General features: G+C 42.6%; 1 protein-coding gene and 1 long non-coding RNA gene across 2 annotated transcripts in view; both read left to right on the top strand.

Moving 5' to 3' along the window:
• The window catches only part of LOC136627939 (uncharacterized), a 134,873-nt gene that overhangs the window by 27,734 nt on the left and 84,809 nt on the right, over window positions 1-22,330 (top strand). The gene's annotated exons all lie outside the window — the stretch shown is intronic.
• Window positions 1,444-22,330, top strand: part of LOC136627938 (catechol O-methyltransferase-like) — a 34,511-nt gene continuing 13,624 nt past the window's right edge. The window contains exon 1 of the mRNA XM_066603469.1: window positions 1,444-1,463. The gene's annotated coding sequence lies outside the window, so the exon portion shown is untranslated. The remainder of the gene's footprint in view (window positions 1,464-22,330) is intronic.

Genomic DNA, 22,330 nt, shown 5'->3' with positions numbered 1-22,330 from the left:
ACAATTGAATATAATCAGACTTCATTCATTTTAATTGACCTCTATCAGGATATATGGTATATAGATCAAGCTATCTAACATAACTTAATTAGAGTAGAGGTGGAGAGGAGAGGTGCCCCCTCAAAAATATTAAAGAGGTCCTACCCAGTGAGGAGTGACTGTCGCAGGTGGAGGTGTAGCAACACATGATTCAGGATACGATGCATCAGACAGCGGTGGATCTGCCGTGCCACACACTGGTTTGGATTTTCTAAGGTGAAGCATCTGGAAAATGCAGTTTTTCACACTTGACCCCTCCAAATGGAATACCTGCTTTGCTGTGGGTTCCCCATTACACACACAGATAGTCCCAGTTACATGGCTGCTGATGCCACATTGCGTTGAGGCGCGGTACCTGTAGGTCTGCATAGGGGTGTAATGAGGAAACAAGTTGAAGGCAGGTTAGCAGTACAGGTGATGTAATGAAGTCCAAGCTGAAGGTCATGGCAGGCAGCAGACAATAGAGTACAAAATACGGAGCTGGGTGAAAAAAAGCATCAGAAAAAGTGCAAGTGTTTTTTGAGTGATGCCAGCATTTTTGCTACAGGCGTTTTTGGGGACGGTTTTTAGTTACTAGTAGAAGAAGCTGGTCTTCAATAATATGTAAGTGGTACAGGAAAGAAGTCCATTACATTTTCTGGCAGAACGTCCAAATAGAAAAAAACAGAATAACTTGCAGCACTCAAAATACGAATAAAAAGTATTTCCTCTATTGCATAATGGTTAAAACATATCAGAAACAGGAGGTAAAAACCTGAAGCACTGGATGCTTTTCGTGCCTACACAGCTTGGTTCTTAAGCCACTCTCACACATCTGTTTTTTTCTGCGATTACCGCGGTGTTTTGAACGTCACGGTATAACACACTCATTGATTTTATTGGGGCCTCGCAGACATGAGCTCAATTTTTGAGCGCAGTCTGCTCTATTTTGCTGTGTTTAGCGCACATCATCACCCATCACAATAATGTGGCGTGCTAAAACACGCTGTTGGCGGCAGGCACCCGTGTCCGAAAACACAAGTAAAATCGCGGCATGTTGCCGACTGCATGTGTGAGAGTGGCCTCATTCATGGCTCTGCTTCAGAATGAAAAACACAGACATTTAAATCCAAAACCTCCCCTACATCATGTGTACAAAATACTGACTCCCATGACCAACATGACCAGTCCCATTTATCATACTTAACCCTTTAGTAGACATCAGGGAATGATCAAACATAATGATATGGAATGGATGCAACAGGATATACCATATTGTGTTCAATGAGTATCCAACCTTGATTTTATGTGCGTAAACAAATGAAGCTAGGGAGGTGCGGTTTGGTGCAGTATTTAGGCAACCCTAATGCACATGCTTGGACTTTTTTTTTATCCTGCCCGCAGAAGCTGTCAGTTGCCGGCAGACAGCCGATGAATGAGGAAGGGTAAGTGAGCGCCGTCTGATTTTCTTTTTTGACAAAATGACAGAAAAACTTGAACAACGCTTTTGCATTCAATTCGTTTCTGTATTTTTGGTAAATGATTGAGCTTGTGTATAGTGACAATAGGGGATGCATTTGCATCTGGGCCCAGGAACCTTAGGGGGCCCATAAGGCCTATCTTCTCCATATAGGGAGCCTAGTAGTATGATTTTTTGCACCTGGGCCCCTAAGCCTTTAGTTAGGCCCCTGGACTGTTTAATCCTTTATTTATACCTTATTACCTCACTGTCTAATCCTAACGCAAGGATTTGGTTAATGCTCTAATGGAGAGTTCTGCAAACTGATCCAAGGAATGGAGACTTTAAAAAAGTGCTTAAATGGTAAATAGAAAAGAGTCACATTTGATGATTGCAGCCTGCAGCTGAAATAAGCGCCATTTTCTCATTCGTTCTCAGAAATGTAAAGAAATAAGAATGCGTGCAAGTTCCAAGTTTCTGTGTGTTTCTCAGTTTGATTCTCCTAAAACCAAGCTCACATGACCGTAAGTTGTGTTGTGCGGCATGCAGTAAGTAGCCCATCGCCATGTACTAGCTTGGCATGGATGCGCACATAATATGCACCAAGATAGAACATGCTGTGATTTTTCTTGTGCGTAGATTATGTGCAAGTCCTGTGAGCGGCAACCTGGCCACCTGTGGCAGATTAATACAGCGTATTACGTGTGCAGAACACGCTGTACCGACACGGTCGTGTGAGCTCAGCTTAACTGTTTAGCATTTATTGCATGTCATTTTATTTTGCCCTCTCTTTATCCTCTTGTAGTTTCTCTGCCGCAGTGTTCCCTTTGTCTAGTATTACATTATGTTTTAGGATATGTAGAAGAGAACAAATAATTGTTTATATACAGTATATTGCCAAGTGTGATGTCAGCACATCCTGTGCGCAGTAGACTAAGCTTCATTTACACTGTTCATAATATGCTTTTAAAGGAAAGTTCACTTTGTAAATAAACTCGAGACCTCATATTAGTCTCAAACTTTTTCTTGCCCTTTTGCCTGGAATGATCCTCCCTTCCTCTTTGCTTAGTCATGCTTGCTGTGCACAGAGCAGGGTAGATTACATGCATTGTAACTACAGGGATCTGCAGAATTGCGGTGAGTACTGACTGTAAGCTTGTTCAGTCCAACTTTTGGAATGCGGAATGTTAAACACCTAGTAGGTATGCGGGTTACTGTAGGCTGCAAGACGGACACAAAAGAATAAATCACATGAGATCTAAATTGATCAGATCAGCCAGGCCCCGGGTCTAATGCATTATTTCCCTTTTGTAACGCCTCCCATTAGCATTCCCTTTTCTAGTCTCTTTACTGTGGTAGTCCGGTTCTTCCTTTTTAGCTTCTTTGAGCAGTTTCATTGTATTATTGTTCCGTTGTACCTTTATGCTGTTCTTGCATCATTTCTCTTCACAACGTTTATTTCATGCATTTCAGAGTATTTATGGGGAAGCAATCTGTAATTGTAGATTGTTACAATGTCACAACTTGGTCTCCATGTAGTATGCATGTCTTAAGCCTCCTGCACCCGGGCTAATTTGCATTGCAGAGCCTGCAACAGTCGTCCGCCGCCACACTCCGCAGCAAATACAGCCCATAGTATTCAATAGCAAAATGCCATTTCATCTCCACAAGCGGAAATCGATTGCGATTTTTCCACTCGACAATAAATCGCAGCATGCTGCGATTTTGTGTGGGTTACGCACGTCCGGTTACCACTGAAGTCAATGGAAGCCGGCTGTCCCGCGGCACTTCCGCAGTCTTCACTGCGAAAGTATCGCGGGATACGCGTCACTCCAGAGCGCTGGCAGTTACTGTGCATGCGTGATGGAGTGCCGGACGGAACATCTGCAGTGCAGAGCCACCGGACAGGTACGCAGGGGTCATTGGCCAGGCACCGGGACGAACTCTGCTGTGGGAATCCCGCACGTGAGGTCCGACCCGCCCGTGTGCAGGAGGCGTCTGATTAGATTTTTTTCCTTATTCCTAGGTGAGTTATACAGTGTACCACTTGCAGGCCTACTAAAACTTCTAAAAGTGCACATAGTTACATTAGTAGTGGGGGGCAGATTTGACAATTATCTCATCAGGTCAATATACAGGGTTAGCAAAATTAAATTACCCAACTCAGAGGCTTCTGGAGGGTGTTCTGCTGCTCCAATCAAGAGAAGATTTGGAGAATGGCTACTTTAGACGATGCGCTTGCTATTTGTGAAAAAAAAAAAAGTTTGTATAAAAGTTGCTGATGGGTGGCGCTATAGCAGACCAGGCCTACTGTGATAGACCTATATCAGTGTCAGATCTGAAGAACAGCATTCATCAGCATGTTGTAGCGTTTAAAGCTGGCTCGCTACATTTAGCAGTGGAAAATATGAAAGCATAATTGGAAACTAGGGGGGCCTTATTGACCATTTGTAGCATAATTTTGCGTGGCTTCAGTGTCACCTATTGGCAAATTTTTTTAATTAAAATGATTTTTTTCATAACTGATAGGGGCAGCATCTGAAGTGGCCATTGTCCGGTTTTTCTTCTCATTTGGAGCAGCAGAACGCCCTCCAGAGGCCTCCGAGTTGGGGAAGTTTAATTTTGCTAGCTTTGTATTTTTTTGCAATCATTATGCACTTGTCAGAGAAACCATAGTGTGTGTTGAACACAATCTTGTTTTCCTTCCATTTTGAATGATTTACTTGACGTATATTCAGATATTTTTGTAAAAAGACAGCTTGCTAAATAGGGAGTTTGTCTTAGAAATGTATTGGTAAATAGAGCTTAGACTTCATTTCCACGGGTGGATTAGATTCCGCATGCTGAAGCCCGCACTCGAAGCAGACCCTGCCCGCGGCCGGTGACTGCACACACCTGTCTGGGCCTTCTTTTTTCTGTACTGCAGATGTGTGCGGAAGTGTCGGCCGGCGCAAATGCACAGTACACGTTGTTTTTTTTAAAAACTTCAGCTTTCCCGCAGAATTATATTTACCTATTTAAAAAAAAAATACATTCCATAGTGGATAACCCCTTTAAGGTTATCCTTTGCACCAAGGACATCAGAATTCCCCTCCAGGTTCAGAAAGCTGATTTCCCATTGCCTCCTTACTGTTAAATTACTTTTAGTTAGAAATTGGAAGTCCCAACGGGTCCCCTCCCTGCTAGATATAACTAATTTAATATCAGAGCATGTGGTGATGGAAAGGACCTACGCATTCAGACAAGACAAAATCTCTAAATTTAAAGAGGATTGGAGTCCTTGGATAAACTATTTTATGCTTGAATCTGCAAATTTAATGCTGTAAAAACTGAGCGATATCACAGACCTTCAGTTTATAAAATAGGAAAGATAAACCACTCCAGACGGACGAGAGACAGATTGGTTCTAATATATGCAGAGGAATGGTCCCTACTGTCCCCCCCCCCCCCCTCCCTCCCTCCCTTACCACCTATATTTGAAAAATGTATAACAATTGTTTCAGGATAGCAAGTCAAAAATATTGCGAACTGTATTACATGAAAACAAAAGGCTCCTCATTCCATGTATGTATATTCTGTTACTTGCTAATTTTCAATAAAAAACGATTGAACAGTAAAAGATAGCAACCCAACAGACATAGCTAAAATACTAAGCAACTTTTACAAGAAATTATGCAACCTTAAAGATAACCCTGAGACACCCCCTCATCCCTCCGGGGAGACTATTTCAAAATTACTCTCAACCATATAGCTTCCCGTTCTGAATCAGGCCCAACTTGACCATCTCAACTCACCTTTTCTACCACAGGAGGTTCTAGAAACCAAAACCAATCCAAAAAAAACAAGGCCCCCAAGACCGGATGGGTTCTCCAGCAGCGAGTACCATAGAACCTATAATTCCATCCTGGCTCTCCATTTAGCAAAAGTCTATAATGAAGCCCAAGCATTCATCCAAGGGGAACCTCTTGAAGGAAATTCTTCAGGCTATAATACTAGCATTACCCAAACCTGGTAAGACGCCATCCTCCCCGGAAAACTTTAGACAAATATCATTATTAAACAGTGATACCAAGCTATGTCAAAATCCTGGCCAAACGTCTACTAAAATGAATTCCCTCCATAATACATAGTGACCAGGTGGGCTTTGTAAAGCGACCCCAGGTTCCAGATGTTACAAGGCTTTTTTTACTTGATTTTTCGCACTGGAGCCCTGAGAACGCGTTCTCTATTCCCTATGTTGGATGTGGAAAAGGCATTCAACAGGATACACTGGGAATTTGCTTTTCAGTATTATAAAAGTTTGAATTTGGCGGTCTGATCCTAAGTGCAAAAAGTGCATTGTACTTGACACCATCAGCAAAAGTATTGATAAATGGGGTTCTTTTAAGGTCATTCAGTATAGCAAATGGAACAAGGCAGGGGTGTCCATTAATTATTTATCCTTACACAAGAGCCACTAGCTGTGCCATTAGAACTCATAACATTAGGGGAATACCAGTTTCTTTTAAACAACACAAGATTGGCTCAATTGAAGATAATATTTTAACACTAGCCCACCCACTGAACTCTCTTAGAGGTAACTAAATTGTTAGATGCATTTCAAATGGTTTCATACAAGGTAAACTCTAATAAATCCCAAATTTTAGCAATTAACACCCCAAACAACTTAAAGCATAGGCGTTCCGTCAAGGGTTGCAATGGCGACCCGGCCCCTGTGCTTAAGGGGGCCCAGAGGCCGCCCTTCGCCATATACAAATACACATTCAGATTGCACTGTCAGCGGCGCATAATTAGTGAGGTCCGGCTGACAGCACGAGCTGGAGATGAGGAGAGAGAAGGAAGGACTTGGAGGGAGGACAGGGGGGAGGAGGAGGTAGGACGGGGAACGGAGGAGAAGGAACACAAACACAGATGCACTGCACGGTAAGGCTTGGTGTGGAGCAGGGAGGATGAGGTCCTCTCCCTGCTGCTCCCCTCCTGCTGACACTTTGTACAGCTGCTCTTCTCACACAGAGAAGTGCTCCGGGCCCCGGGATATGTATCGATCTATCTGCTTGGCTGTCTGTCTCTCTCTTATTGCTATCTCTCTCTCATATCTATCTATATCTCTCACGCTCTATCTTTCTCTATCCCTCACTATCATATCTATCTTTCTCTCTCATATCTCTATCTTTCTCTCTCATATCTCTATCTTTCTCTCTCATATCTCTATCTCTCTCATATCTCTATCTTTCTCTCTCATATCTCTATCTTTCTCTCTCATATCTCTATCTTTCTCTCTCATATCTCTCTTTCTCTCTCATATCTCTATCTTTCTCTCTCATATCTCTATCTTTCTCTCTCATATCTCTATCTTTCTCTCTCATATCTCTATCTTTCTCTCTCATATCTCTATCTTTCTCTCTCATATCTCTATCTTTCTCTCTCATATCTCTATCTTTCTCTCTCATATCTCTATCTTTCTCTCTCATATCTCTATCTTTCTCTCTCATATCTCTATCTTTCTCTCTCATATCTCTATCTTTCTCTCTCATATCTCTATCTTTCTCTCTCATATCTCTATCTTTCTCTCTCATATCTCTATCTTTCTCTCTCATATCTCTATCTTTCTCTCTCATATCTCTATCTTTCTCTCTCATATCTCTATCTTTCTCTCTCATATCTCTATCTTTCTCTCTCATATCTCTATCTTTCTCTCTCATATCTCTATCTTTCTCTCTCATATCTCTATCTTTCTCTCTCATATCTCTATCTTTCTCTCTCATATCTCTATCTTTCTCTCTCATATCTCTATCTTTCTCTCTCATATCTCTATCTTTCTCTCTCATATCTCTATCTTTCTCTCTCATATCTCTATCTTTCTCTCTCATATCTCTATCTTTCTCTCTCATATCTCTATCTTTCTCTCTCATATCTATCTCTCATACCTCTTACTTTCTCTGTGATATTTATATCTTATATCTATTACTCTCTCATACTCTCCATCTCTCACTCTCATCTCTCTATCTTTCTCTCTCATATCTCTTTCTATATCTCTCTTGCTCATATCCATCTATCACTCTCTCTCATATTTATTCATCTCTCATATCTCTAACTTTCTCTCTCATATCTATCAATCTCATATTTATCTCTATCTCTCATCTCTCTCTCACTCATATCTTTATCTAGGTCTCATAACTCTCTCTTTCATATCTACAGTTGGGGCCAGAAATATTTGGACAGTAACACAATTTTCGCGAGTTGGGCTCTGCATGCCACCGCATTGGATTTGAAATGCAGCCTCTACAACAGAATTCAAGTGCAGATTGTAACGTTTAATTTAAAGGGTTGAACAAAAATATCTGATGGAAAATGTAGGAATTGTACACATTTCTTTACAAACACTCCACATTTTAGGAGCTCAAAAGTAATTGGACAAATAAACATAACCCAAACAAAATATTTTGTTTTCAATATTTTGTTGCAAATCCTTTGGAGGCAATCACTGCCTTAAGTCTGGAACCCATGGACATCACCAAACGCTGGGTTTCCTCCTTCTTAATGCTTTGCCAGGCCTTTACAGCCGCAGCCTTCAGGTCTTGCTTGTTTGTGGGTCTTTCCGTCTGAAGTCTGGATTTGAGCAAGTGAAATGCATACTCAATTGGGTTAAGATCTGGTGATTGACTTGGCCATTGCAGAATGTTCCACTTTTTTGCACTCATGAACTCCTGGGTAGCTTTGGCTGTATGCTTGGGGTCATTGTCCATCTGTACTGTGAAGCGCCGTCCGATCAACTTTGCAGCATTTGACTGAATCTGGGCTGAAAGTATATCCCGGTACACTTCAGAATTCATCCGGCTACTCTTGTCTGCTGTTATGTCATCAATAAACACAAGTGACCCAGTGCCATTGAAAGCCATGCATGCCCATGCCATCACATTGCCTCCACCATGTTTTACAGAGGATGTGGTGTGCCTTGGATCATGTGCCGTTCCCTTTCTTCTCCAAACTTTTTTCTTCCCATCATTCTGGTACAGGTTGATCTTTGTCTCATCTGTCCATAGAATACTTTTCCAGAACTGGGCTGGCTTCTTGAGGTGTTTTTTGGCAAATTTAACTCTGGCCTGTCTATTTTTGGAATTGATGAATGGTTTGCATCTAGATGTGAACCCTTTGTATTTACTTTCATGGAGTCTTCTCTTTACTGTTGACTTAGAGACAGATACACCTACTTCCCTGAGAGTGTTCTGGACTTCAGTTGATGTTGTGAACGGGTTCTTCTTCACCAAAGAAAGTATGCGGCGATCATCCACCACCGTTGTCTTCCGTGGACGCCCAGGCCTTTTTGAGTTCCCAAGCTCACCAGTGAATTCCTTTTTTCTCAGAATGTACCCGACTGTTGATTTTGCTACTCCAAGCATGTCTGCTATCTCTCTGATGCATTTTTTCTTTTTTTCAGCCTCAGGATGTTCTGCTTCACCTCAATTGAGAGTTCCTTTGACCGCATGTTGTCTGGTCACAGCAACAGCTTCCAAATCCAAAACCACACACCTGGAATCAACCCCAGACCTTTTAACTACTTAATTGATTACAGGTTAACGAGGGAGACGCCTTCTGAGTTAATTGCAGCCCTTAGAGTCCATTGTCCAATTACTTTTGGTCCCTTGAAAAAGAGGAGGCTATGCATTACAGAGCTATGATTCCTAAACCCTTTCTCCGATTTGGATGTGGAAACTCTCATATTGCAGCTGGGAGTGTGCACTTTCAGCCCATATTATATATATAATTGTATTTCTGAACATGTTTTTGTAAACAGCTAAAATAACAAAACTAGTGTCACTGTCCAAATATTCCTGGCCCTAACTGTATCTATCTCTCATATTTCTAACTTTCTCTCATATATCTATCAATCTCATATCTATCTATCCCTCACTCTCTCATAGCTATCTCTCTCTCTCTCGCTCTCTCTCTCTCTCTCTTAGAGCTCTTTCTCTCTTAGAGCTCTTTCTTTTTTTCTCATAGCTCTATCTATCCATCTCTCATAGCTCTATCTATCCATCTCTCACAGCTCTATATATTCATCTTTCATATCTCTCTCTCCCATATCTATCTCTCATATCTCTATCTCCCTCTCTCATATCTATCTCTAATATCTCCATCTCATTTCTCTAACTTTCTCTCTCATAGCTCTTTCTATATCTCTCTTGCTTATATCTATCTCTTACACTCTCTCTCTCTCTCATATTTATCCATCTCTCATCTCTATCTTTCTCTCTCATATCTCTATCTTTCTCTCTCATATCTATCTCTGATATCTCTATCGCTCATACCTCTTACTTTCTCTCTGATATTTATATCTTATATCTATCACTCTCTCATACTCTCCATCTCTCACTCTCATCTCTCTATCTTTCTCTCTCATATCTCTTTCTATATCTCTCTTGCTCATATCCATCTATCACTCTCTCTCATATTTCATATTCATCTCTCATATCTCTAACTTTCTCTCTCATATCTATCAATCTCATATTTATCTCTATCTCTCATCTCTCTCACTCATATCTTTATCTAGGTCTCATAACTCTCTCTTTCATATCTATCTATCCCTCACTCTCTCTCATAGCTATTTCTCTCTCTCTCTCTCTTAGAGCTCTTTCTCTCTTAGAGCTCTTTCTTTTTTTCTCATAGCTCTATCTATCCATCTCTCATAGCTCTATCTATTCATCTTTCATATCTCTCTCTCCCATATCTATCTCTCATATCTCTATCTTTCCCTCCCTCTCTCATATCTATCTCTAATATCTCCATCTCATTTCTCTAACTTTCTCTCTCATCTCTCTCTCATAGCTCTTTCTATATCTCTCTTGCTTATATCTATCTCTTACTCTCTCTCTCTCTCATATTTATCCATCTCTCATCTCTAACTTTCTCTCTCATATCTCTCTCATTCTATCTATCTTTCTCTCTATATCTCTCATATCTATCTCTAATATCTCCCTCATATCTATCTCTAATATCTCCCTCATATCTACCTCTAATATCTCCCTCATATCTACCTCTAATATCTCCATCTCATATATATCTTTCTCTCTCATATCTTTCTATATCTCACTCTCATATTTATCTCTCTCTCACTATCTCTCCTATCTATCTCACACTCAAATCTCTCACTCCCTCTCTCATATTTATCCATCTCTCATATCTATCTCACTATCAAATCTCTAACTAGGCCTCATATCTATCTATCACTCTCTCGCTCATGTCTATATCTATCACTCTCTCGCTCATGTCTATATCTATCACTCTCTCGCTCATGTCTATATCTATCACTCTCTCGCTCATGTCTATATCTATCACTCTCTCGCTCATGCCTATATCTATCACTCTCTCGCTCATGCCTATATCTATCACTCTCTCGCTCATGCCTATATCTATCACTCTCTCGCTCATGCCTATATCTATCACTCTCTCGCTCATGCCTATATCTATCACTCTCTCGCTCATGCCTATATCTATCACTCTCTCGCTCATGCCTATATCTATCACTCTCTCGCTCATGCCTATATCTATCACTCTCTCGCTCATGCCTATATCTATCACTCTCTCGCTCATGCCTTATCTCTATCTGTCTCATCTCTCTCATAGCTCTATCCATCTCTCATATCTCTAACTCTCTCTCATATCTATCAATCTCATATCTATCTATCCCTCACTCTTTCACTCTACCTTTCTCATATCTATCTATATCTCTCTCATATCTATCTCTAATATCTCTAACTTTCTCTCTCATATCTATCTTGTATCTATCTATCTCACTCATATCTCTTTCTCTCATATCTCTATCTTTCTTTCTTGCTCATCTCTCATATCTCTCTCGCTCATATCTCTCTCTCTCATATTTATCCATCTCTCATATCTCTAACTTTCTCTCTCATATCTATCTCTAATGTCTCCATCTCTCATATCTCTAACTTTCTCTCTATCTTTCACTCTCATATCTCTATCTCTCTTTCTCGCTCATATCCCTATCTATATATCTCTCTCGGATCTATTTCTATCTCTCTCTTTTATGCATCTCTCATATCTCAATCTCATATCTATCTATCCCTCTCTCATATCTCTCTATCATATCTCTATCTTTCTCCATCTGTTTCTCTCTCATCTCTATCTATGTTTCTCTCTCATATCTCTATCTTTATCTATGTTTCTCTCGCATATCTCTCTCTTACTCTCATATCACTATCTGTTTCTCGCTCATATCTCTATCTTTCTCTGTTTCTCTCTAATATCTCTATCTTCCTCTCTCATTGCTTCCTCTCTCTAGCTTTCTCGCCCATACGCTCTAGCTTTCTCGCCCATACGCTCTAGCTTTCTCGCCCATACGCTCTAGCTTTCTCGCCCATACGCTCTAGCTTTCTCGCCCATACGCTCTAGCTTTCTCGCCCATACGCTCTAGCTTTCTCGCCCATACGCTCTAGCTTTCTCGCCCATACGCTCTAGCTTTCTCGCCCATACGCTCTAGCTTTCTCGCCCATACGCTCTAGCTTTCTCGCTCATACGCTCTAGCTTTATCTCTCTCTCTCATATCTCTAACTTTCTCTCTCATCTCTCTCTTTCTCTCTCATCTCTCTCTTTCTCTCTCATCTCTCTCTTTCTCTCTCATCTCTCTCTTTCTCTCTCATCTCTCTCTTTCTCTCTCATCTCTCTCTTTCTCTCTCATCTCTCTCTTTCTCTCTCATCTCTCTCTTTCTCTCTCATATGTTATATCTATCTTTCTGTCTTATATCTTTATCTTTCTCTGTCATATCTCTAGCTATCTTTCTCGCTCATATCTATCTCTCTCATTGCTTTCTCTTTATCATATTCTCTCTCACTCTCATATCTCTCTCATATCTTTCTCTCTCATCTCTTCTATCTCTATCTATGTCTCATATCTATCTCCCATAGCTCTGTCACTCTCTCTAATATCTATCCATCTCTCATATCCCTAACTTTCTCTGTCATATCTCTATCTGTCTCCCTCTCCTATCTCTATCTGTCTCCCTCTCTTATATCTATCCATCTGTCATATCCCTAACGTTCTCTGTCATATCTATCTTGTATCTCTCCCTCTCCGATCTCACTCTCCCTTCTCCGATCTCACTCTCCCTTCTCCGATCTCACTCTCCCTTCTCCGATCTCACTCTCCCTTCTCCGATCTCACTCTCCCTTCTCCGATCTCACTCTCCCTTCTCCGATCTCACTCTCCCTTCTCCGATCTCACTCTCCCTTCTCCGATCTCACTCTCCCTTCTCCGATCTCACTCTCCCTTCTCCGATCTCACTCTCCCTTCTCCGATCTCACTCTCCCTTCTCCGATCTCACTCTCCCTTCTCCGATCTCACTCTCCCTTCTCCGATCTCACTCTCCCTTCTCCGATCTCACTCTCCCTTCTCCGATCTCACTCTCCCTTCTCCGATCTCACTCTCCCTTCTCCGATCTCACTCTCTCATATCTATCCATTCCTCATATCTCTAACTTTTTCTCTCATATCCATCCCTCTCTCATATCCATCTTTCTCTCTTGCTTATATTTATCTGACATTCTCTCTCTCGCAGCGCTCTCTCTCTCTCATATCTATCCATTCCTCACTCTTTCTCCCTCATCACTCGCTCTCTAACTTTCACTCTCTCTCATATCCATCGCTCACTCTCCTATCTCATTGCTATCTCTCTCTCGTTCTTATCTCTATCCATCTTTCGGTCTCATATCTAGCTCTCACTCTCTCTCATATCTGTCTCTCATATCTATCAATCTCCTATATATCTCTCCCTCACTCATATCTGTCTCACGGTCTCCTATCTCTCTATCTCTCATATCTCTCATATCTCTATCATATCTATTACTCTCATATCATTCTCATATCTTTTTTCTCTCTCTCTCATTGCTATCCCTCTCATATCTATCTGTCTCTCATATCTGTAACTTTCTCTCTCATATCTATCAATCTCATATCTATCTATCCCTCACTCTCTGATATCTTTCACTCTCATATCTTTCTCTCTATCTCTCTCATATCTATAACGCTCTCCTATCTATCTTTCTCGCTTATATCTTTCTTTCTCTGTCATATCTCTATCTTTCTCGCTCATATCTATCCCTCTCTCATTGCTTTCTATCTCTAATATCTCCATATCTCTAACTTTCTCTCTCATATCCATCTTGTATCTATCTCTTTATCATTCTCTCTCTCATATCTTTCTCTCTCATCTCTTCTATCTCGATCTATGTCTCGTATATATCCCTCATAGCTCTGTCACTCTCTCATATCTATCCATCTCTCATATCCCTAACTTTCTCTGTCATATCTCTCTCACTCTCCTATCTCTATCTGTCTCATAGCTCTATCTCTTACTCTCTCTCATATCTCTATCTATCTGTCACTCTCTCATATCCATCCATCTCTCATATTCCTAACTTTCTCTGTCATATCTATCTTGTATCTCTCCCTCTCATATCTATCTCCCTCTCCCTCTCATATCTATCTCCCTCTCCCTCTCATATCTATCTCCCTCTCCCTCTCATATCTAGCTCCCTCTCCCTCTCATATCTATCTCCCTCTCCCTCTCATATCTATCTCCCTCTCCCTCTCATATCTATCTCCCTCTCCCTCTCATATCTAGTTCCCTCTCCCTCTCATATCTAGCTCCCTCTCCCTCTCATATCTAGCTCCCTCTCCCTCTCATATCTAGCTCCCTCTCCCTCTCATATCTAGCTCCCTCTCCCTCTCATATCTAGCTCCCTCTCATATCTAGCTCCCTCTCATATCTAGCTCCCTCTCATATCTAGCTCCCTCTCATATCTAGCTCCCTCTCATATCTAGCTCCCTCTCATATCTAGCTCCCTCTCATATCTAGCTCCCTCTCATATCTAGCTCCCTCTCATATCTAGCTCCCTCTCATATCTAGCTCCCTCTCATATCTAGCTCCCTCTCATATCTAGCTCCCTCTCCCTCTCATATCTAGCTCCCTCTCCCTCTCATATCTAGCTCCCTCTCCCTCTCATATCTAGCTCCCTCTCCCTCTCATATCTAGCTCCCTCTCCCTCTCATATCTAGCTCCCTCTCCCTCTCATATCTAGCTCCCTCTCCCTCTCATATCTAGCTCCCTCTCCCTCTCATATCTAGCTCCCTCTCCCTCTCATATCTAGCTCCCTCTCCCTCTCATATCTAGCTCCCTCTCCCTCTCATATCTAGCTCCCTCTCCCTCTCATATCTAGCTCCCTCTCCCTCTCATATCTAGCTCCCTCTCCCTCTCATATCTAGCTCCCTCTCCCTCTCATATCTAGCTCCCTCTCCCTCTCCCATCTAGCTCCCTCTCCCATCTAGCTCCCTCTCCCTCTCCCATCTAGCTCCCTCTCCCTCTCCCATCTAGCTCCCTCTCCCATCTAGCTCCCTCTCCCATCTAGCTCCCTCTCCCATCTAGCTCCCTCTCCCATCTAGCTCCCTCTCCCATCTAGCTCCCTCTCCCATCTAGCTCCCTCTCCCATCTAGCTCCCTCTCCCATCTAGCTCCCTCTCCCATCTAGCTCCCTCTCCCATCTAGCTCCCTCTCCCATCTAGCTCCCACTCCCATCTAGCTCCCACTCCCATCTAGCTCCCTCTCCCACTCCCATCTAGCTCCCTCTCCCATCTAGCTCCCTCTCCCACTCCCATCTAGCTCCCACTCCCATCTAGCTCCCTCTCCCACTCCCATCTAGCTCCCTCTCCCATCTAGCTCCCTCTCCCATCTAGCTCCCTCTCCCATCTAGCTCCCTCTCCCATCTAGCTCCCTCTCCCTCTCCCATCTAGCTCCCTCTCCCTCTCCCATCTAGCTCCCTCTCCCTCTCCCATCTAGCTCCCTCTCCCTCTCCCATCTAGCTCCCTCTCCCTCTCCCATCTAGCTCCCTCTCCCTCTCCCATCTAGCTCCCTCTCCCTCTCCCATCTAGCTCCCTCTCCCTCTCCCATCTAGCTCCCTCTCCCATCTATCCATCTCTCATATCTGTCATATCTATCTTGTATCTCTCCCTCTCATATGTCCCTCTCCTATCTAGCTCACTCTTATATCCATCTCTCACTCTCTCCTATCTAGCTCACTCTCATATCCATCTCTCACTCTCTCCTATCTAGCTCACTCTCATATCCATCTCTCACTCTCTCCTATCTAGCTCACTCTCATATCTATCTCTCACTCTCTCCTATCTAGCTCACTCTCATATCTATCTTTCACTCTCCTATCTAGCTCACTCTCCTATCTAGCTCACTCTCATATCTATCTCACTCTCTCATATCTATCCATCTCTCATATCTATCTCTCACTCTCTCATATCTATCCATCTCTCATGTCTAACTTTTTCTCTAATATCCATCTCTCACTCTCATATCTATCTTTCTCTCTTGCTTATATTTATCTCTTTCTCCCTCATCACTCGCTCTCTATCTTTCACTCTGTCTAATATCCATTGCTCACTCTCTCTCATATCTATCTCATTCTCTCCTATCTCATTCTCTCATATCTCTCTCTCTCTCTCTATCTGTCTCACGGTCTCCTATCTCTCTATCTCTCATATCTCTATCATATCTATTACTCTCATATCATTCTCATATCTTTTTTCTCTCTCTCTCATTGCTATCCCTCTCATATCTATCTGTCTCTCATATCTGTAACTTTCTCTCTCATATCTATCAATCTCATATCTATCTATCCCTCACTCTCTGATATCTTTCACTCTCATATCTTTCTCTCTATCTCTCTCATATCTATAACGCTCTCCTATCTATCTTTCTCGCTTATATCTTTCTTTCTCTGTCATATCTCTATCTTTCTCGCTCATATCTATCCCTCTCTCATTGTTTTCTATCTCTAATATCTCCATATCTCTAACTTTCTCTCTCATATCCATCTTGTATCTATCTCTTTATCATTCTCTCTCTCATATCTTTCTCTCTCATCTCTTCTATCTCGATCTATGTCTCGTATATATCCCTCATAGCTCTGTCACTCTCTCATATCTATCCATCTCTCATATCCCTAACTTTCTCTGTCATATCTCTCTCACTCTCCTATCTCTATCTGTCTCATAGCTCTATCTCTTACTCTCTCTCATATCTCTATCTATCTGTCACTCTCTCATATCCATCCATCTCTCATATTCCTAACTTTCTCTGTCATATCTATCTTGTATCTCTCCCTCTCATATCTAGCTCCCTCTCCCTCTCATATCTAGCTCCCTCTCCCTCTCATATCTAGCTCCCTCTCCCTCTCATATCTAGCTCCCTCTCCCTCTCATATCTAGCTCCCTCTCCCTCTCATATCTAGCTCCCTCTCCCTCTCCCATCTAGCTCCCTCTCCCATCTAGCTCCCTCTCCCTCTCCCATCTAGCTCCCTCTCCCTCTCCCATCTAGCTCCCTCTCCCTCTCCCATCTAGCTCCCTCTCCCTCTCCCATCTAGCTCCCTCTCCCTCTCCCATCTAGCTCCCTCTCCCTCTCCCATCTAGCTCCCTCTCCCATCTAGCTCCCTCTCCCTCTCCCATCTAGCTCCCTCTCCCTCTCCCATCTAGCTCCCTCTCCCTCTCCCATCTAGCTCCCTCTCCCTCTCCCATCTAGCTCCCTCTCCCTCTCCCATCTATCCATCTCTCATATCTGTCATATCTATCTTGTATCTCTCCCTCTCATATGTCCCTCTCCTATCTAGCTCACTCTTATATCCATCTCTCACTCTCTCCTATCTAGCTCACTCTCATATCCATCTCTCACTCTCTCCTATCTAGCTCACTCTCATATCTATCTCTCACTCTCTCCTATCTAGCTCACTCTCATATCTATCTTTCACTCTCTCCTATCTAGCTCACTCTCATATCTATCTCACTCTCTCATATCTATCCATCTCTCATATCTATCTCTCACTCTCTCATATCTATCCATCTCTCATATCTCTAACTTTTTCTCTAATATCCATCTCTCACTCTCATATCTATCTTTCTCTCTTGCTTATATTTATCTCTTTCTCCCTCATCACTCGCTCTCTATCTTTCACTCTGTCTAATATCCATTGCTCACTCTCTCTCATATCTATCTCATTCTCTCCTATCTCATTCTCTCATATCTCTCTCTCTCTCTCTCTCTCTCTCTCTCTCTCTCTCTCTCTCTCTCTATCCATCTTTCGCTCTCATATCTGTCTCTCTCATATCTATCTATCCATCTCTTATATCTATAATTTTCTCTCTCATATCTATCAATCTCATATCTATCTCTCCCTCACTCATATCTATCTCACGGTCTCATATCTCTCATATCTCGATCATATCTATTACTCTCATATCTTTTCTCTCTCTCTCATATCTATCTCTCATAGCTCTCTCTCATATCTATCTCTCTCATATCTATCCGTCTCTCATATTCCTAACTTTCTCTGTCATATCTATCTTGTATCTCTCCCTCTCATATCTCACTCTCCCTCCCCTATCTAGCTCACTCTCATATCTATCTCTCACTCTCTCATATCTATCCATCTCTCATATCTCTAACTTTTTCTCTAATATCCATCTCTCACTCTCATATCTATCTTTCTCTCTTGCTTATATTTATCTCACTCTCTCTCTCAGCGTTATCTCTCTCTCTCTCATATCTATCCATTCCTTACTCTTTCTCCCTCATCACTCGCTCTCTATCTTTCACTCTGTCTCATATCCATTGCTCACTCTCTCTCATATCTATCTCTCACTCTCCTATCTCATTCTCTCATTGCTATCTCTCTCTATCCATCTTTCGCTCTCATATCTAGCTCTCACTCTCTCTATCTGTCTCTTATATCTATCCATCTCTTATCTATAATTTTCTCTCTCATATCTATCAATCTCATATCTATCAATCTCATATCTATCTCTTGGTCTCATATCTCTCTATCTCTCATATCTCTATCATATCACATATATTACTCTATCACTCTCATATCTTTTCTCTCTCTCCTCTATCCCTCATCTCATCTCTATCTCTCATAGCTCTCTCTTATATCTATCTCTCTCATATCTATCCGTCTCTCATATCTATCTTGTATCTATCTCTTTATCATACTCTCTATCATTTCTCTCTCCTCTCTTCTATCTCTATCTGTCTCATATATATCCCTCATAGCTCTGTCACTCTCTCTCATATCTATCTATCTCTCATATCCCTAACTTTCTCTGTCATGTCTGCCTCCCCCTCCTATCTCTGTCTGCCTCCCCCTCCTATCTCTGTCTGTCTCCCTCCCTCTCCTATCTGTCTGTCTCCCTCCCTCTCCCATCTCTCTGTCTGTCTCCCTCCCTCTCCCATCTCTCTGTCTGTCTCCCTCCCTCTCCCATCTCTCTGTCTGTCTCCCTCCCTCTCCCATCTCTCTGTCTGTCTCCCTCCCTCTCCCATCTCTCTGTCTGTCTCCCTCCCTCTCCCATCTCTCTGTCTGTCTCCCTCCCTCTCCCATCTCTCTGTCTGTCTCCCTCCCTCTCCCATCTCTCTGTCTGTCTCCCTCCCTCTCCCATCTCTCTGTCTGTCTCCCTCCCTCTCCCATCTCTCTGTCTGTCTCCCTCCCTCTCCCATCTCTCTGTCTGTCTCCCTCCCTCTCCCATCTCTGTCTGTCTCCCTCCCTCTCCCATCTCTGTCTGTCTCCCTCCCTCTCCCATCTCTGTCTGTCTCCCTCCCTCTCCCATCTCTGTCTGTCTCCCTCCCTCTCCCATCTCTGTCTGTCTCCCTCCCTCTCCCATCTCTGTCTGTCTCATAGCTCTATCTATCCATCTTTCATATCCCTAACTTTCTCTGTCATATCTATCTTGTATCTCTCCCTCTCATATGTCCCTCTCCCTCCTATCTAGCTCACTCTCATATCTATCCATCTCTCATATCTCTAACTTTTTCTCTCATATCCATCTCTCTCTCATATCTATCTTTCTCTCTTGCTTATATTTATCTCACACACTCTCTCTCGCAGCGCGCTCTCTCTCTCTCTCATATCTATCCATTCCTTACTCTTTCTCCCTCATCACTCGCTCTCTATCTTTCACTCTGTCTTATATCCATCGCTCACTCTCTCTCATATCTATCTCTCTCATATCTCATATCTATCTATCTCTCATATCCCTAACTTTCTCTGTCTGTCTCCCTCCCCCTCCTATCTCTGTCTGTCTCCCTCCCCCTCCCATCTCTGTCTGTCTCCCTCCCCCTCCCATCTCTGTCTGTCTCCCTCCCCCTCCCATCTCTGTCTGTCTCCCTCCCCCTCCCATCTCTGTCTGTCTCCCTCCCCCTCCCATCTCTGTCTGTCTCCCTCCCCCTCCCATCTCTGTCTGTCTCCCTCCCCCTCCCATCTCTGTCTGTCTCCCTCCCCCTCCCATCTCTGTCTGTCTCCCTCCCTCTCCCATCTCTGTCTGTCTCCCTCCCTCTCCCATCTCTGTCTGTCTCCCTCCCTCTCCCATCTCTGTCTGTCTCCCTCCCTCTCCCATCTCTGTCTGTCTCCCTCCCTCTCCCATCTCTGTCTGTCTCCCTCCCTCTCCCATCTCTGTCTGTCTCCCTCCCTCTCCCATCTCTGTCTGTCTCCCTCCCTCTCCCATCTCTGTCTGTCTCCCTCCCTCTCCCATCTCTGTCTGTCTCCCTCCCTCTCCCATCTCTGTCTGTCTCCCTCCCTCTCCCATCTCTGTCTGTCTCCCTCCCTCTCCCATCTCTGTCTGTCTCCCTCCCTCTCCCATCTCTGTCTGTCTCCCTCCCTCTCCCATCTCTGTCTGTCTCCCTCCCTCTCCCATCTCTGTCTGTCTCATAGCTCTATCTATCCATCTTTCATATCCCTAACTTTCTCTGTCATATCTATCTTGTATCTCTCCCTCTCATATGTCCCTCTCCCTCCTATCTAGCTCACTCTCATATCTATCCATCTCTCATATCTCTAACTTTTTCTCTTATATCCATCTCTCTCTCATATCTATCTTTCTCTCTTGCTTATATTTATCTCACACTCTCTCTCGCAGCGCGCTCTCTCTCTATCTATCCATTCCTTACTCTTTCTCCCTCATCACTCGCTCTCTATCTTTCACTCTGTCTTATATCCATCGCTCACTCTCTCTCATATCTATCTCTCTCCTATCTCATTCTCTCATATCTATCGCTATCTCTCTCTCTCATATCTAGCTCTCACCCTCTCATATCTGTCTCTCTCATATAGATCTATCCATCCCACTCTCTCTCATATCTATCTCTTATATCTATAACTTTCTCTGTCATATCTATCAATCTCATATCTATCTCACGGTCTCATATCTCTCTATCTCTCATATCGCTCTCATATTTTTTTTCTCTCTCTCTCATATATATCTCTCATATCTATCTCTCTCATATCTATCCGTCTCTCATATCTCTAACTTTCTCATATCTATCAATATCATATCTATCTATCCCTCACTCTCATATTTATCCATTTCTATTTTTCTCTCTCATAGCCATCACATTCTCTCATATCTATCTCTCCCTCACTCTCATATTTATCTTTCTCTATCGCTCATATCTCCCTCTTATATCTTTATCTCTTTTATATTTCTCTCTCATATCTCTCTCATTGCTATCCATATCTCTAACTTTCTCTCATATCTATTAGTCATATGTATCTATCCCTCTCTCTCGTATCTATGTATATGTATCACTCTTTTATATGTATCACTCTCTCATATCTATCTATCTTTCCCTCTCTCACATATCTATCTATTTGTCACTCATCTATATCTCACTCTCTCTCATATCTATCTATTGCTATCACTCTCTCTCATTTCTATCTACGGCTGGTAGAAGTTATACATCTCCATGTATAGAATTGCACACCTTACACACAATTTAAAAATGTATCAAAAATGCATGTGGTTTTTAATAGTGTATGCAGTTTTTTTTAAAAACATTTGTGGTCTTTGAATACCGCACACAGTTTTTTAAAAATGTGTTTTTATTTATTGTGGTTCAAAAGTATAACAAGAAACAGGAACACACCCGAAGTCCACTTTCGCATGCGTTCAGAATATGCAGCTCGAAATCATGGCATTTTTACCGCAATTTCAAGTGGCATTTTTAAACACCTGGTAGAGCGTTTGACAGCACTCTTTAATGCACCCCATCATTGTGATGGGTGAGGAGGTGTATTAAACGTGAAAGCGCAAAAGTAGAGCAGACAGCTCTTGAAGATTGCGCCGTTAGGAACACTGCTTTCAAGCTCAGGTCTGAGGAACCTCATTTAAATCAATGGAAACATTGTACCACTGTTAGTACGGCTCTCGGGATGCCGGGCTAATAACAGTAAAAATTGGTGTGTGTGTGTGTGTGTGTGTGTGTGGTGGCCTAAGGGCCTGCAAACTAATTTTCATGTAGTGCAGGAAAGAAGTCATGTTTGGAAAGATTATGCCAAGGGGCTAGATTACTGATGGAAAATTGTTTTGCAGCTGTATGCAGCATGATTTGGGTATGGGTACGAGGGGGAGCTCCGAGCTGAACTTTTGCACCTGGGCACCTGAGCCTTTAGTTACGCCCCTGACTTTAAGAGATTATCAAACGCGAGTTTCCCTATATGTGGGAAGATTCTGGGATCCCATATTTAGAGACAAAACTTACGTATCCGTTGGAAAAAGTGTCAGAGCTCAAAATAGGACCACTGATAAACTGCCTCCATTTAGGAAGAATAGTTTTGTATAAAATGATGGTGCTACCTAGGATTTTGTACATCTTCCGCACAATGATAATCCCTATCCCTTTAAAACTAATAGCCCTTCTACAGAAACAAATGCTGTCTTATCTGGAATGGTAAACAACCAAAAGTCGCTAACTCTATACTGTATGCCCCAAGGGGCAGAGGAGACACGG

Source organism: Eleutherodactylus coqui, chromosome 5 (genome assembly GCF_035609145.1).
Source record: "Eleutherodactylus coqui strain aEleCoq1 chromosome 5, aEleCoq1.hap1, whole genome shotgun sequence".
NCBI classification, from domain to species: Eukaryota; Metazoa; Chordata; class Amphibia; order Anura; family Eleutherodactylidae; genus Eleutherodactylus; species Eleutherodactylus coqui.
This window is presented reverse-complemented; position numbering and strand designations above follow the sequence as displayed.